General features: G+C 37.8%; 1 protein-coding gene across 1 annotated transcript in view; it reads left to right on the top strand.

Annotated features, from left to right (window-relative positions):
* PDE11A (phosphodiesterase 11A) overlaps positions 1-18,436 on the top strand; it is a 392,053-nt gene that overhangs the window by 69,711 nt on the left and 303,906 nt on the right. The gene's annotated exons all lie outside the window — the stretch shown is intronic.

Raw genomic sequence — 18,436 nt, forward strand, 5'->3', positions numbered from 1 at the left:
CCTAGAGTGTGTTTTTGATACAATGATTATAGCTGATTTCTTTTCATTTATGCGTTCTTTCTTCATCTTTATTCTTCATTGCAGCTTCAGACTTTTCCAGTTTTCTCAAAGCTACTTGGACTGGCTCACCTTTTAGAGTAGATGTTGATTAAAATGTGCGCCGATAGCCCATTGCTTATAGTGCCACCCTGTGGCCTTCATCCATCACTGCTGCCCACTTAACAAGCACTGCAGGTCCTCAACGGGGTCAAATCTAAAATTAAGTTTCTTTAGGAAGTGCATCCCTATCACGCATAATTATTTTTTTTAGATCACTATTTGAGAAAGCCAAGGTAAAGACAAATTTCAAAGTGAGAAATGACTATTATTGAAGACAAATTACAAATAGAAGCAAATCATCTCTAAATTATTTAATACTGTCAGAGGGAAAGTATGTTTGCTTTTTGAAGTCTGGATTTATAGTTAAATTTTTTATGATTTTTATTCTTGAAACAGGGTCTCACTCTGTCACCTGTGCTGGAGTGCAATGGCACGATCTCGGCTCACTGCAAACTCCCCCAGGTTCAAGTGATTCTTGCGCCTCAGCTAGCCAAGTAGCTGGGATTATAGGTGTGCACTACCTTGTCTGGCTAATTCATGCATTTTTAGTAGAGATGGAATTTCACTATGTTGACCAGGCTGGTCTCGAACTTCTGGCCTCGAGTAATCTGCCCACCTCGGCCTCCCAAAGTACTGGAATTACAGGAGTGAGCTACCACACCTGGCCTTATTTTTATAATGTAATGAGAGGCTGGTCTACATTTGAATGCCTTTCTTAGCCATCAAGAAATTACATTTGGCTAGCAATTTTAGAAGGCAAGAAATTAGGTGCCTTGAATGTCATCTTGTTAAATCGTGAAATATTTAATCCATTCCTCCTCATTTTGATTCTTCTCCCTTCACATTAGCTTATTGAATCTTCCTTCTCTGCCACATACTTCTGTCATAGGAGGTCATTAATGCATTTGAATGAAGCAATATAACCCTAAAAAAACCCCTAAGGTATTGTAGGCCCTACTGGCCTGAATTCTGTCCTCAGAGAGTCCTATTTTTATTTCCTTTGCTAACTAATTTGAAGTCTTTTTTTTTTTTTTGAGACGGAGTTTCACTCTTGTTACCCAGGCTGGAGTGCAATGGCGCGATCTTGGCTCACCGCAACCTCCGCATCCCGGGTTCAGGCAATTCTCCTGCCTCAGCCTCCTGAGTAGCTGGGATTATAGGCACGCGCCACCACGCCCAGCTAATTTTTTGCATTCTTAGTAGAGACGGGGTTTCACCATGTTGACCAGGATGGTCTCGATTTCTTGACCTTGTGATCCACCCGCCTCAGCCTCCCAAAGTGCTGGGATTACAGGCTTGAGCCACCGCGCCCGGCCTTAAGTCTTTTTTAGGTTATACCCAGGACTGCAATGTTAGAATATCAAGCCTTCATAGCATGTTGCAGTTTGGGGCAAAAATATATACCACTTTGTAAAGCAAATGAAGAAATAGAAATTAACGTGTAGTGTTCGTGCATTATTTTGCATGATGAGAGTGGGGTTACAATCAGGGTTATGGCAGAGAAAACTGGCCAATAAAAATAACGAAAGCTTATATTACTCACTAAACACACTTAAGGAGAAAACAAGAAATTAGCTGAAAAGAATTCATTTTGATTAGAAGTATGTAAGTAATTTATACTCATTGAAGTTCCATTTAAGAGCCATTCTCTTCCATTCACAATCACGGCAATTAAAGTTGTTAAATGATTAACACACCGTTCAAAGTAAGGATATGAGCCCTTTCTCTGTGTGATATATACTTTTGCAGGCCTAGTTGCAAAGGCCTGTGCCAATTTTCTTTGTCTCAATACCAGGAAACTATAGAATGGTAGAGAAGTCAATATCCAGCCGTTCCAGATTCAGCTAAGAGCCGGAAGGATACTCGTTAAGTTCATACCTACGTCATTCTATCAAAAAGACTCAGTATTCCTTCCTTTAAAAAGAAAAAGAAACAAAATGAATCACTGGAGAAGGATATTCTACAATTTTGAAGTACTTCATTTACTAATATATCTCTTGCAGAATATTTCTAGCAAGATAATTCATTAAATAATTGTTATAGGGTGAGTTATGTCCCTCCACACCCCTGAAAAAGATAAGTTGAAGTACTAATCTCCAGTTCCACAAAATGTGATTTTATCTGGAAAGAAGGTCTTTACAGAGGTAATCAGGTGAAAATGAGGTCATTAGGGTAGACCCTAATCCAATATGACTGGTGTTCTTTAAAAAGAGTCAATTTGGACAGAGAGACCAATATGCACAGAGGGAAGACTACGTGAAGAGATGCAGGGAGAATGCCGTGTGAAGACTAGAGTTATGTTGCCATAAACAAAAAAATGCTTAGGGCTACCAGAACCTGGAAACAGCAAGGAAAGATCTTTCCTTTACAGTCTCAAAGGGAGCAGGACCCTTCTGACACCTTGATTTTAGACTTCTAGCCTCCAGAACTGTGAGACAATACATTTCAGTTGTTTTAAGCCACTCAATTTGTGGCACTTTGTTATAGCAGCCCTAGAAAACTAATACAGTAAATATTGAGCTAACACTTTCTGCTATGCCCTGTGATGAGCACTTAACAAAATTGTCTTATTTACATCTAGCACCAACCTCAGGAAGGCTATTATTTTATTCCCAAGATACTAACAGATGAAGATAACTAGCTTACTGAGGTTAAGTGATTTGCTGAAGATCACATAGCTATTAAGTGAAGGAGTTGGTATTTGAACTGAGATTGGTTTAACTCTAGATTCTGCTGTGTGTGTGTGTGTGTGTGTGTGTGTGTGTATGTGTGTGTGTATCTGGTTCTCACTGGATTGTTTAGGATCACAGCCACTTTGACACCACCCTCATGTCTCATTGAGAACCACTCACCTCTATTTGAAGGAGAATTACTCTTGAAATTCACTGACAACCCCAGCTTTCATGTTCAAGGGCCCAAGTAAGACTCCATTTCTCTGACAATGCAAGGTTGGTATTATTCTCTTGACTCTTTGTAATTCGAAATTTATGACCTTATTGGCCTCTTCCTCCACACCTCTCAATTTATTTCAGTTTTTTTTCACCACCCAAATCAATGTAGTTTAGTTTGTGCAATAGAGTGAAAAATCTACATGGAGTCAATTTTCTGCTTCAGAAGAATTTCTTTTTAAAAAATCCAACCGAAGTCTTTGTTTAAAAAAAAAAAAACAAAAAACCTAAATAAATCTGCATTGAACTGTGTTGATGTCAGATATTGAACGTGGGCTAAAATTTAAAATCCAAAATCATATCAATGAGAATAAACCCATCATTCTGAGAGCAGGCTATTTTCCAAAGGTCAAAATAAGTGCCTTATTTTTGTTAATAGTTCTTTCTATGTTACAGTTTGACTCCATTCACTGATCAAAAAAACAAGAAATAATCTTAATTTATGACAATGCCACAGGTTGATGCAGTTAAAAAAGAAATTACAGTTAGAGCAATAGTTATACAATACAGACAGTTGATGGGACATTAGTCATAAGATGTAAAAGCTAAAGCTATCAAATTAGATTTCTATTGACTCATCAGAGATAGAGAGAATTGGGAATCTCAGGGTAGACTTGATTTATAATGCCTAAAGTTTCTCCATCTGGTATTCTTCATTTTTTTTTTTTTTTAGGCTGTCATCTTCTACTCATTGGCCCACCTTAAACAGTAGGTTTGAAACTTTTTTGACCATGACCCATAGTCATGACAGTCAGGGGAGGACTTTCAAAAAGGAGGGCTATCAGCACTGTGATTAAAAGGATGATTAAGATAATCTCAATACTTGGGGATCATTATTTATTGAAACAAATGTTTTTATTATTATTTGATAAAAATGATCATCTGGGGATATCCATTCACACTTGAGTATTAAAGCTGTCAGAGAGAAACAAGTCCCTGGATTCTATAGGATTGAGAAGCTGCATAGCAAGAAAACCCTACCTCTTTGTAGGTGTTCCATGTTTTAACACACATTGCTGTATAGACAAACCACCAAGGCCTTAGGCAACTCATAAGACAGCAACTATGCATCCTGAACCTTGAGTCGGCTATCTCATAACAATGCAAAAATAATTACCAACCATGTACGTGTATTTCACTTTTCTTTTTATGTTGGTCACCTCCAACACATTATTTTTAAAATAGAAAGAAGTCAGTAGTTTTATATGTCAACCTAAAATAACAACAGAGACAGGGTTTCCAAAAAAGAGTTTATTCAGGAGTAGCAAGGGATTGCAATCTGGGATATGCACGCTATGGTGAAACATAGACACATCCAAAGGGGTTGGAGAAAGGGGGAAGCTTTTAAAGATAAAAAAGAGAAATTCATGTAAGTCGTTTTGAAGCAAAGGCCATTGGTTACAGGGGTTGTTGCAGGAGTTGGCATTAGCTCATTGGTGGAGGTAGCCGTTGTGCAAGCAGCTGATCTGGAATGCTATGTTTGAGGAGTTCCTGGCATCATTTCTGTCATAGACATACATGCAGGAAGTTCTTTTGATAAGTCTTTTCACATGGATATGTGCATCAGGAGTCTTCCTTCATGGCCTCCTGGCTCCATTTTCTTAGGGTTTGACACAAGTGACTCTATTTTGGTATTGAAAATTTCCACATATGTAAATGTGCAGATTAGAACATATCAGGATTAAGTGACTTGCCCAGGGCCCCACAGCTAGTTAATGGCTGTCCTATAAGGCTAGGAAGGCTCAAAAGTCTCTAGCAATTATTCCACCTAAAACTGATTCTTTCAGTTTTTACAAAGCCATGAGCTTCATTCTGCTACCTTAGCTAACTAAACTAATATTCAGCTAAACTGAACTAAAATAACTGAGTAAAACACAGATCTTTCCTGAATTGAAGATGCCAAATAAGGACACTCTTTATTGATCAGTCATCAGAAAATCAGCCCACATTTTTATATATAACTAAAATAGTCAGAAAACAACACTTATTAAGTGCAATACACTGACTTTTTTACTCTCTTTCATTTACAGAAATATACTGTACAAGACTTGATTTCATATCCCATTTGAACAACACTGACTTAGAGGTATCCTTGAGTATTCTGAATCATAGCCACATGTATCTAGTGGGCTGTCAGATCTTGCCTGATGTGCACAGAACTCCCAAACTGCCTCTCCACTCTGCCTCTGTCTCATGAAGCTTTCCCATCTCTCTTCAGAGCTGCTACAATAGGCACACCTCCTTCTTCCCAGTGTAGCAGATTCAAAGCCTGTCTTCACCACGTAGGTGCCTACCAACGTCTACCCTAGTCCTATTCAGTTGGTAACTGGCTCGTGGGTTGCAGAGAAGGGCATCTGGTAAAAGCCCCTATCTGTAAACTTACCGGTTGGGATGCTGGTCCTAACTTCTTAGCCTGTCCCAGGAATGTCTCTTCTTCTGTCTAGGGCCAACTCCTCCTCATATACATAGGATCCTTTGCCCACCCACTTTCTTTATAGCTGTTTTTCTTTCAGCTTTTTCTTCTCCTGGAACTCATTCCCCCTTGCTCACCTCTCCCCTAACATAAAACATCTTTTTTTGCAATTCAGCCATTCTTTTCACATCTCTCTGCTTTCCTTGAAGGATAAACATCTTGGGAGAGGATTTTACACCTGATGTGGCCACTACATCCATTTCCATTTACTCTTCACTCTAGTTTAATTTGGTTTTATCTCCACTACTTCACTGAATGCTTTCACTGAGGTTGCATATTACCTGCCAGAAAAATCCCAGGGTGTATTTTGAGTCATCAGTTCCTCTTGATTTTAGAGCAGTAACTGATACTGTCATAAATCTCTCTGGCCTTCTTATCTCACTGTTCTCTTTCTGTCTCTTGGACCATTTCTTCCCAGGCTTCTCTTTCCTGCATGCCCTTCAGTGTCAGGTTCTTTATGTAATCCTCTTCTACAAATGATCTACATTTTTAAAGTGGTCTTTTTCATTTTCATGACATTATCTACCACTTTTACCCTGAGATTCCTAAATCTCTCTTTGTAGCTCTGCTCACCTATTACACAAACCTGGGTTGATGGATTTAGCTTTTATATCCTACTGCTGGTATCACTTTCATCTAAGTGAGGAAGACAAGCAGGAAAGTGATATATATTACTTACTTTCTTATGAGACTCTATTGGTGTCTAGGTGGTTCTATTTTCAGTTCTTATTATGCCCAGAAGTCCACAATGGAAAGTCACTACTGAGTAATCACATTATGTCTCTTATAACTGCCTTTTTTTTTTCTGAATTATTTAAAGGTTGCTATTTTCTAGAATTTTCTTTTTGAATTGTCTGGATCAGGCATCCCCAAACTACATCCCACGGGCCGCATGCGGCCCCCTGAGGCCATTTATCCAGCCCCCCGCTGCACTTCAGGAAGGGGCACCTCTTTCATTGGTGGTCAGTGAGAGGAGCACAGTATGTGGCGGCCCTCCAACGGTCTGAGGGACAGTGAACTGGCCCCCTGTGTAAAAAGTTTGGGGATGCCTGGTCTGGATGTTCCCACTAGCTCTGTAATAAGTTGAGTAACTGGTATTATTGTCCCTTTTCTGCTATTGTATTAATAGGCAGGAAGAGAAATACCCTGGTGACCTTATATAATGGGACTTTATTATAAATACCAGTCTCCTCCTCTATCCCCTCTCTCTTCCTCTTCCTTCCCCATCTCGTTCTCTCTGTCCAGACAGTGGATGACCAGTCAATAAAGGATGTCCTTATTTGACATTCTTCAACTCGGAACAGATCTATGTTTTAGTCAGTTATTTCAGTTTAGTTTAGTATTAGTTTAGTCAGCTAAGGTGGCAGGATGACATCCATAGCTTTGTGAAAAGCTGCCTAAAACTGAAAGGATCTGTGGAGGTAGGATAATTACTAGGGACTTTTGAGCCTTCCTAGCCTAACAGGACAGCCCATTAACTAGCTGTGGGGACCTGGGCAAGTCACTTAGCCCTCATGAGTTCTAATATGCAAGTATGTAAACCTACTGACTCCTCCTTCCTACTTCATGAGCAGCTTGTGTGGGAGAAAATCAATATGAAAAGAAAAGAAAAAGTAAATATACTGTAGATGGCTGGTAACTAGTTTTGTATTGTTATGATATAGCTGGCTCAAGGTTCACATGCATAGCTGCTGTCTTGTGAGTTGCCTAAGGCCTTGCTAATGGGTGGTTTGTCTATACCAGCTGTCCCCAAACTTTTTACACAGGGGGCCAGTTCACTGTCCCTCAGACCGTTGGAGGGCCGCCACATACTGTGCTCCTCTCACTGACCACCAATGAAAGAGGTGTCCCTTCCTGAAGTGCGGCAGGGGGCCGGATAAATGGCCTCAGGGGACCGCATGCGGCCTGCGGGCCGTAGTTTGGGGACGCCTGGTCTATACAGCAATGTTTGTTGGAACATGAAGGGTTGGGTTTTCTTGCTATGCAGCTTCTCAATCCTGTAGAATCCAGGGATTTGTATCTCTCTGACAGCCTTATTACACAAGTGTGAGTGGATATCACCAGATGATCATTTTAATCAAACAATAGCAAATACATTTGCTTCAATAAATAATGATCCCCAGGTATCAAATAATCATGGTCATCCTTTTAATCTCTCCGAAGCAGCTGACGGTGCTGTTAGCCCTCCTTCCTGAAACTTCCCCTGGCTGCCATGACTCCATGGTGTGAGACTCTGGACCGCTGCCTGCCTCAGTCTTCCCCTGTTGTACTCCTATGATTCACTTCTTTTACCTAGTCTTGAAGTGGTGGTGTCCAAAGTTTCTGTCTTCTGCTTTCCCTTCTGTTTTACACTCTATCCCTTGAGAGTCTCACTAGTGCACATGATTTCAGCTCTCACTTTTATGCTAAACCTAGGTCACTAGGCTTATTTGACTTCTGAAGCTCCAAGGCCCCACAGGTCATTTCTGCTTGGATCTTCTGCTGGCTTCTCAAATGCTACATACCCTGAACCAAACTCACTAACTTCCTCTGCTTGTGTCCTGAGTTTCATCATCCTCTTGAGTTTTCTGTGTTGGTCAGTTTAACTACTTTGCTAGAGGCATTGGCATCATCGTTGATTCTGCTCCTTCCTCTAATCTCATGTCTATATCTAATTACTTAGTTGTCAAAGTCTATTGATGTGACCTAGAAATGACTCTTGGAGCTATAACCTTTAAAAATGAGAGTTTATATTTCTAAATTCTTGATTCTTGCTCTCACTCTCTGGACTACTATTGCTAGAGTTACATTTTTACAGTCCTAATGTGAATGTGTCACTCAGTATAAATATTTGACAGCTCTCTATTGCTTCTAGCATAAAACCAAAACATTTTAGCATGGCATTTGAATGGTTTCAGGATTGAGTCTCAACTACTTCTTGAGTTTCTAGATAAATTGCTTATATGTTTCACACTTAAGTTATGTTGGAATTTTTGCGATTCACAGGACTCAAATTGCATATTCCCAACTCCTTATCTTTGCTTATTCAATTCTTTTAGTCCAGAATTCATTTAAAGTCACTAACATTCATTAAAGTTCTCCATATAATACCATTCAATAAATGTTTCTTGGATGGAAATATCATTATTAACTTTCCTCCTGAGCATAAATATGAAAACAGAGGTCAATTTTTTTCAACAATTGTATTTCCAGTAATTAGCAGAATACCAAATGCATAGTAAATATTTAAATAACAGTCACTTTGAAATAAAATCTTTAGAATGACTAGTCTGCATGGTTGTATGTATTTTTAATACTCATTTATTCCCCAGGAGATACAAAGTAGTAAAATACGTAATTAAAAACATAAAATCAGCATTCTTTATTTTCCACTACCATGATTTGTTGGGGAAAATGGCTATTGACAAGATTGGCACTGACATAATTAGTAGCAAACCCCTCTTTTAGTCGCTAAGATCTGATTATTGATAATAATGAATATTTGTAGGGAGACACATTTTTCTCTACATAAAATTTTGCACATATAGGAACCATAGATTTCAATATCATATATTACAGGGCACATATCTGTTCCTTGCTTTCTATTAGCACAGCTTCCCCATATAGTGCCCATGAAACACTGAATGTTTAAATCTATATCAACATTAACAGTGAAATTATGGGTATAATGAAAACACTGGAGAGGTTTTTTTCTTTAAGTTCTGGGATACATGTGCAGAACACACAGGTTTATTACATAGGTATATTTGTGCCATGGTGGTTTGCTTCACCCATCAACCTGTCATCTAGGTTTTAAGCCCCACTTGCATTATTTGTCCTAATGTTCTTCCTCCCCTGACCCCCACATCCCAAGACAGTACCCAATGTGTGATATTCCCCTCCCTGTGTCCATGTGTTCTCATTGTTCAACTCCCTCTTATGGGTGAGAACATGCTGTGTTTGGTTTTATGTTCCTGTGTTAGTTTGCTGAGAATGATGGCTTCCAGCTTTATCCATGTGCCTGCAAAGGACATGAACTCATTCTTTTTTATGGCTGCATGGTATTCCATGATGTATATGTGCCACATTTTCTTTATCCAGCCTATCATTGATGGATATTTGGGTTGGTTCCAAGTCTCTGCTATTGCAAATAGTGCTGCAATAAACATACATGTGCATGTGTCCTTATAGTAGAATGATATATAATCCTTCGAGTATATACCCAGTAATGGGATTGCTGGGTCAAATGGTATTTCTATTTCTAGATCATTGAGGAATTGTCACACTGTCTTCCACAATGGTTGAACTAATTTATGCTCCCACCAACAGTGTAAAATCATTTCTATGTCTCCACATCCTCGCCAGCATCTGTTATTTCCTGACTTTTTAATAATCACCATTCTAACTGGCATGAGATAGTATCTCATTGTTGTTTTGATTTATATTTCTCTAATGACCGATAATGATGAGCTTTTTTAAAATATGTTTGTTGAGAGTTTTTAATAACTGAAAAATTGTTTCATCCTATGGGAATTTATTTGACTGTATATGAGTATTTTCACCTGAATTGTTTGCTTTTTAAAATAGTTATCTAAGCTTTAGTTTATTTGGAATTGTAGATAGTAATTCTTTGTTGTCGTCTCAACTAGTGAGCATCACTTAGGAGAGCTTCAGAATTATAAATCTTTTTTAGTCTGCTGTAGAAAAAGCAGTTTCTACCTTGGCATAATTCCTGTGATCTAGATAAACTAGGAATCAGTCAAAATCTACCAAAAAGGAGAAATATTTGTCTTTTTAACTGGGTTTGCCTGAACAAATAATTTTATTGCTTTGAGAACCACAGGAAGACTAATTGGTTTTGACATAAAAATTAATATTTATATTGATAAATCTTGATTTATTAGGAGAAAAAATAATATCTTACAGTTTAAAGTCAGAATAAATACAGAACACAGTCTCTCTGTCTTTTGTTTTTAGTCTTTGTTTCCAAGGTCTAGTGTTAAGTAAGAATTAGCACCTTGTCTGATAATCACCACTTTCCCAATCAAGAGAATATGAAAGAGTGATTAAAAACATGGATATTGAAATCAATCAGATTGTGGCTTGAATCACCTTTTATTATCTGTGTGACTTTGGGCAAATGGCTGAGTCTCTTTCAGACTCAATTTCTGCATTCATGGAATGGGTATTCATTTATTCATTCATGCACTCAATTATTCAACAAAAACAAGCAAAAATACATTTGTCCTCATGAAATTTACATCTAATATGGCAATAATAACAGTACCTAGCTTTCACAATTGTTGTGGGGATTCGTTGATAAATGCAGATAAACTGCTTAGCACAATGCCCAGCACCTATACATCTAGTAAATTGGAGAAAGTAACTAGTATAGTTTGACACACATACAGAAGAAGCGCTTGTGTGGGGATGGTCCCTGGGGAGAAAGTAGATTGGGGCTGAGTTTTAGAGTCTCAGGTTTATTTAGTGCTTACTGCTGTCAGTCTATACTAGGCTTTAGGCTTGAAACAACCTGTGACGCAGATATTGGAAATGAATGTTTATTCAATCATTCCTTCATTCAGTAAAAAAAAACCATTATTATAAACACAATCAGAGGTGACAAAGTAGGGTAAGCACTGTTGCTCATACCTGTAATCCCAACACTGTGGGAGGTCGAGGTGGATGGATTACCTGAAGACAGGAGTTTGAGACCAGTCTGGACAACATGGCGAAACCCTGTCTCTACTAAAAATACAAAAATTATCTGAATGTGGTGGTAAATGCTTGTAATCCCAACTACTTGGGAGGTTGAGGCAGGAGAATCGCTTGAACCCAGGAGGCGAAGGTTGTAGTGAGCTGAGATCATGCCACTGTACTGAAGGCTGGGTGATACAGGGAGAAAGAGAGAGAGAGAGAGAGAGAGAGAGAGAGAGAGAGAGAGAGAGAGAGAGAGAGAGAAGGAACTGACAAAGGAGACATTACCACCAACCCCAAAGAAACACAAAAAACCCTCAGACACTATTACAAATATCTCTAGGCACACAAACTGGAAAACCTAGAAGAAATGGTTAAATTCCTAGAAACATACAGGAATGAACCAGGAAATAGTTAAAACCCTGAACAGACTGATAATATGTTCCAAAATTGAATCAGTAATACCAACCAGAAAAAAACCCTTGAATTTGATGGATTTACAGCTAAATTCTACCAGATGTACAAAGAAGAACTGGTACCAATTCTACTGAAACTACTCCAAAAAACTAGAAGTGGGACTCCTTCCTAAATCATTCTATGAGGCCAGTATCATTCTGTTACAAAATCCTTACAGAGACACAAGAAAAAAAGAAAACTTCAGGCATATATCCCTGATGACCATAAATACAAAAATTCTCAGCAAAATACTAGCAAGCTGAATCTAGCGGCATACCAAAAAGTTAATCCACTATGACCAAGGAGGCTTTGTTCCTGAGGTGCATTCCTATGGTTCAACATATGCAAATCAATAAATGTGATCCATCACATAAGCAGAATTAAAAACAAAACCACTGATCATCTTACAGACACAGAAAATGCTTTCAATAAAATTGAACATCCCTTCAGGTTAAAAAAAAAACAAAACCCTCATTGAAGGAACAGACTCCAAAATAATAAGAGCCATCTATGATAGGCCCACGGAGCCAACATCATAGTAAATGGGCAAAAACTGAAAGTATCCCCTTTGAGAACTAGAACAAGACAAGAATGTCCACACTCGTTACTTCTTTTCAACATACGAGTGGAAGTCTTGGCCAGAATAATCAAGCAGGAGAAAGAAATAAAAGGCATCCAAACAAGAAGAGAGGAAATCAAATTATTTCTCTTCCCAGATGATATGACTTTATACCTAGAAAATCCCATACTCTCTGCCCCAAAACTCCTAGATCTGGTAAACAACTTCAGCCAAGTTTCAGGATACAAAATCGATGTACAAAAATTAATTGCATTTCTATACACCAGCAATGCCCAAGCTAAGAGCCAAATCAAGAACACAATGCCATTCACAATAGCCACACGGAAAATAAAACACCTAGAAATACAGCTGCCTAGGGAATAGTGGATAGAAGATAACACTTCTTTTAAAAATAAATCTTGAGGTTGCACTGAGCCAAGATGGCGCCATTACACTCCAGCCTCTGTAACAGAGCAAGACCCTGTCTCAAAATAAAACAAAATAAAATAAATCTTGTTGATTATTTGACTTCTTCAAGTTATTTGTGGGTATCATGTGGAAAATAATATAAATTAAATAATGTACAGTACTTTTTTTTAAAAAAAAAAACAACCTTTATTGAGGAGCTTCTGTATACCAGGCATTGTGCTAGATACTGTAGATAAAGAGACTGATAAGACTCAGGGCCTCCCTTGCAGAATCCACTCACAATGACAGTTCAGTGGAGGGCATGCCATGGTGGAGTAAAGCAGAGTACTTTCCCAGCACCTAACCTAGTTTGAAGGGGTGCAGCTGGATGGTGGAGAGCACTAGAAACATCTTAAGCTTGACTTACAAAATGGCTCCAGTTCCCAACTGGCCACCCTGCCCCATCCCTAAGTTTTATTTGTGACTTGCTAGATACTCTCTTGAAAGTTGCCCTATACTTGTGCTGTAGAATAAGAGCTATTTTCAGATACCATATTTCTGCAAACAGATTTCGAGAGAGAAGGCGAGAACAGGGAAAGAATAGGTTGGGTATTTCTCTGGATCTACTTTCTCACCTTGCAGATGGGCCAGGGGAGAGTAGTACTTGGGTAGCTGAGCTGTAGCTAAGTGCACGCAAGGAGTGGGCCTATTCACTTCAATGGACTTGAGTTTATCTTTGTAATTTGGGAAAGTAACTTTTCCTTGGAGCCATTTTTCATATTCAAAGAAAATACAGTAGAAGACTTTAAAGATGTGTTCCTGCTCTGACATCTCATAATTCTCCATGGAGCAGGGTAGGTCCTCATATAGTAACACATATTTCGGGATATATGGAATGCGAGATTACACTGGCACACACTCAAATATGTTTTTGGTTGATGTTTCCTCTCGAATCCATATAGAGCTCATCCTGAAGATACAGAAATATTGATGTTTTGAGGGAATGAGTGAAGAAATTGTCTGAGTAGGAACCTTTATAAATTTAGTGGAAGATATTTAATCATTTGGAAGCAGTAGATTTTAGTTTCTTATTTTTCTCCCTTTGAGATAAAGGACATAGTTACGGAAAGCCTATTGACTGCCAGATTTTATTTATTTTTCCTACATGAGGCACAGGGATCTGTGATAATTCCCACTATCCCAACTAGTTTCTCTACTTACTTTGTCTTAAAAATTCTTGTTGGCAACTTTTCTTTTGAAAATTAAAACTTTGATCTTTGGGAAGCAACAGCTCAGAATCTTTTTTAAAAATGCGTTTGGATACGGTATTAACCAAATACCTCCAGTTCAAATCGAAAAATTTCTGAAAGCTTTTTCTTTAGCATTTTATCTCCCACTGCATTTACTTGTTTCATTTTTATGATAAGGAACACCTTAATTTATCTATAAATATGTCCCTGAACTAGGAGTCAGGCTGCATTTAAAATGTCGTTAGGATTTGCTGTTCAAATGGCCTCTACTGTACATTTATTTTGCAGTGTAACTTATCTGAACCTAATTTATCTTTCATGAATGCTTGGATTTTGATCTATTATGTTTGTCTAAAGCAAAGCACATCAATCAACTATTGGATCTAATTCTGTTTATTACTCCCATAAAATCAAGAGCTATCACTTTAAAATTTTAAAATCCAGAGTCTCATGTGATTAGTGCCATTACTACTAATAGCAATGTAGTTTTCCTTTATTTATAATATATATTATATCAAGATAGTATACTATATATAAATTCATTATATAATTAAGTGGGCTTATTAAATTTGAGTATTTTCATTTTACTGATTATATAACTAAAAATTGTGACTACGAATATTGCTACATTTGTGGACATTTATTCACTGAACAAATATTTATTTAATGCCTACCAAGTGTAAGGCACTGGACTAAAAATACTGGAATGTGAAGTATAATATATGATCTTTTTAAAGAAAATACAGTATATTTGAGGAAATAGATATACACACATAAAAAGTTACATGATGCAAGGGTTAAACTGCAGTATGAAACGACAACATGAGAAAGTAGCATTTCCCAAATTGAGGTATGTAAGATAATTTTAGGTAGTGGACATAGGCAATTTTTTTTTTTTTTATATAGACAGTCTCATTCTGTCACCCAGGCTGGAGTGCAGTAATGTGATCTTGGCTCACTGCAACTTCTGCCTCCTGGGATCAAGCAATTCTCATGCCTCAGCCTCCTGAGTAGCTGGGATTACAGGTGTGTGCCACCACACTCGGCTAATTTTGTGTTTTTAGTAGAGACAAGGTTTCATCATGTTGGCCAGGCTGATCTCAAATTCCTGACCTCAGCCTCTCAAAGGGCTGGGATTACAGGCATGAATCACCATGCCCAACATACATAGACAAACATTTTTATATTAATGGTTGTATTTTACAGTCACCTTCAACTTATGTAAAATGTTTTTGCCTTTCCATTCTGGTCATGATCTAAAATTTCCTATAAAATTAAATATAAGTAAAAATGTGAGAATTGGTTTCAATAAAATGATAAAGACCAAAACATAACAGGTAGTATGTGAATATGGGAAAAGTAGTGACGGATATGTGAATACTGGGAGTCAGAAGACTGATGAAAGAAATGTCATACAGTGATTTGTAACAAGGCATGTTGCCAGCAATAGCCTCTATACTAGAGAAGGAAAGGTCTGGGCAGGCTGGGGCATCAGGGCAGACTCCATGAAGACTCAAGACTGGGCAGAAAGAAGGATGAGCTTCATGCCTTAGGTGAGGTTCTCGCTAATTTAAAAAAGCGACTGGAGGCCAGAGTTCACATTCTCTTCTGGGACAGAGAAAGAGCTTGGAGTGGAGGGTCTGTGTAGGAGAGGATGGGAAGAGAGGCTGAGGACACCAACTGGAGAGATGAAAATTATACAAGGCATGGAATGTTGAGCTGAGAAACCTAGACTCTTCCTGCTGTTTATAAGAGGAAGCATTTTACTCTGTTTGGGGGCAGAATCCCAGAGGAATGATCAGGAAGGTTCCGAAAAGCTGTCTGGATCACTTACATGTCTCTTAGCATGAAATTTTCAATATTGTAATTACTGAAGGATTTGCTATCTGGGAGTGACATCTCCTTTACCACTGACTGTGGTTCTACATCAACTTTTGACCTGAAAGACCAACCACTCAGGAGGCAACATTAGGATACGTATGGATCCATTTAAAGGGGGCATATCTAGGGCAAGACTAGACTAGTATCAAATATAGGATGCTGGGCAGCCCCAGATAACTTTCAGTAGTTTTGTTTAGGGCCAACCTATTTTCTCTAAATAGCTATGTCGTACATGTAAAAGAGTTGTGGTTAATGTGTTATATTGGATTTGTTTTCACGTGCTTTTTTTTTTTTCTTCCTGACTTGGCAGCTTTTCTGTTTTAGACAATTATATTTGACTATGGAGAATCTCAAGTTCCCTTCTATATAATTTCTTTGATTCTTTCATGTGGGCAGCCTGGGCATTTTTAGCAACCTGGGAGTATTCTGAAATATGTTTACATACAAATTTGTCTTTAAAAAAGTAGACATGAAATGACTCTAATATTTTATAATGAAATTCAATTTCAAAAGTATATTCATAAGTAATAAAAAACATTATTAATTTTACTATTCACTTGAAATTTTTTCATTCCCAGTGAATTTCAAAGTAGGACCTTTAGCTTCTTCTTTGATATACAATAGTATCAAAATGGAACTATTTTCAAACTGTCTTCTGTCTTCTAGGTGGATGAAAAGGAGAACTTTGGGTCCCCAGCTCTACTTCAATTAGAGCTTTAAATTAAAGTCTGCTTCAATTTATTTTTATATCTATTCTCTGATGACACTTTGAAACTCTAAAATAATGACAAGAAAAGATAACAAAAACTGTAAACAACAGGGAACTTCTCTAAGTGTTCCAGGGATCAAAAAAATAATGACAGTGATTGCTCATCAACCCTGCCAGGAGGTACTGGGCTAATTCTAAACCTTTAGTCGTGTGTCAGTAAGCAAGGACATCACTGTGTAAGCTGGGGTTAATGCTTAGCTACATAAGAAAAAAAGAATGTGAATTTTTTTGTTATTTTATTAAAAGAGTAGTATACTTGTTCATTCTAATCATAAACATTAACCAGTATTTCTAACACCTAAAATTTTGAAGACATTACAACTGGAATAAAATTTAAAGAAATACAGTATGTAGATCTAGAACCTTCTCACCAATACTTAATAAACCTGTATTTCCTTGCTTCCTCATCTAAATCCAATTCTACTTGATGTGAGTTTTGGATATCTAATTGATATACCAAATTTTAGGCCTCTTTGTAACCTATTTTCTCCAAAGCCCTCCCCATTTCCATAAAGAACAACATCATTCCCCCAATTGTTCAACCCTCAAATCTTTTTCTCACTACTCAAATTAATCAATTCATTAGCAAGTCCCTGTTAACTCAAAATACATCCCAGCCTCTCCTTTCTCTCCGTTTATACAGCTATCATCATGATTGTGATCCAAGCCACCCTCATTTCTTGTCTGGACTATTGGTAAAGCCTCTTACTGGGTCCTCCTGATTCCTCTAGTGCTCCATAACTATGTATTCTCTTTCGGGTAGCCAGCGAGAAACTTTAAAACTGCAAATCAGATCATGGCACTTTTGTGCATAAAATCTGTCACAGGCACTTTTGGCACTGTATCCAAATTCTCAGCCCTGGCTTCCAAGGTTACACATGATCTAGGCCTGTCTTCCTTTGAGACACCTTTCCTTCGTCTTTCCATCATGCTCAATATTCTCCAGCCATAGGGATTTTCCTGTTCCTGACACATCCCAACCTCATTCCAGTCTTAGGGTTGTTATGCATCTTAATTCCTCTTCTTGGCTCTGGTTTTCAGATCAGCTTCTTCTTGTCACTCAATTCCCTTCGCTGGGGAGATCTTTTTAAATTGTTCCCTTGACTTTCAAGTTCCTCTTTTCTAATAGCAGCACAATTATCTCATTCATTTACTTGTTTATTACCCATCTCTACCTCCTCCACTATGGTGTGTAAGCTACTGAAGAACAGCAACCTTATCTTTATGGGAATCTCTCATTCCCAATAATTTGCTCGGTGCCTGAATGTAATAAGGGCTCAATACATTTTGTTCAATTAGTCAATCTGTTAATTCAGTATTTTTTTTCTCTTTTTATTTCATAAATTTAAGGAGACAAACCTTTAGTTCTTTTTCTCAGTTTCTTTCAGTTTGCCCTTATTATTATATCAATCTCTAACTTTGGAATTATATGGAGAGGCAGGAAAAAGATAGCACTTTCCTCTAATAAACCCAGCTCTGAGAGTTGCTTAGTTTAAGGAATTATGCCCATTCCTTAAGGCTTGATTCTGATGAAATTCACCTTGAGGTTTTAGCATTTCTCTTTTGATAGACATTTTCTGTACTTACTTCATAGTGCAGAAACCAAAAGAGGGAGATTAATTAATCCTAGTGTGTGCAAGAATGATATTCCATGATTGTCTCTTTAAAGTTACAAGGAAATAACTTATTCCTCTCAGCCTTATTTCTGTTTGTAGATACAGATTTGTTAGTCTGAATTTTCTTTCCACATCCAAAATAAAATATACTTGTTCAATAGTTAAATAAAATGCACTAACATTCAAAGCAGAGATAAAACGCAAGTAGTTTCACAAAGGGCTTGCTTGCACTGCTCTTGGGATGGCCTTGTGCTGCTCACCAACATCTCTCTGTCAAGGCCATTTACCAAATCCTTTTACA

This window comes from Saimiri boliviensis, chromosome 5, assembly GCF_048565385.1.
Source record: "Saimiri boliviensis isolate mSaiBol1 chromosome 5, mSaiBol1.pri, whole genome shotgun sequence".
NCBI lineage: Eukaryota > Metazoa > Chordata > Mammalia > Primates > Cebidae > Saimiri > Saimiri boliviensis.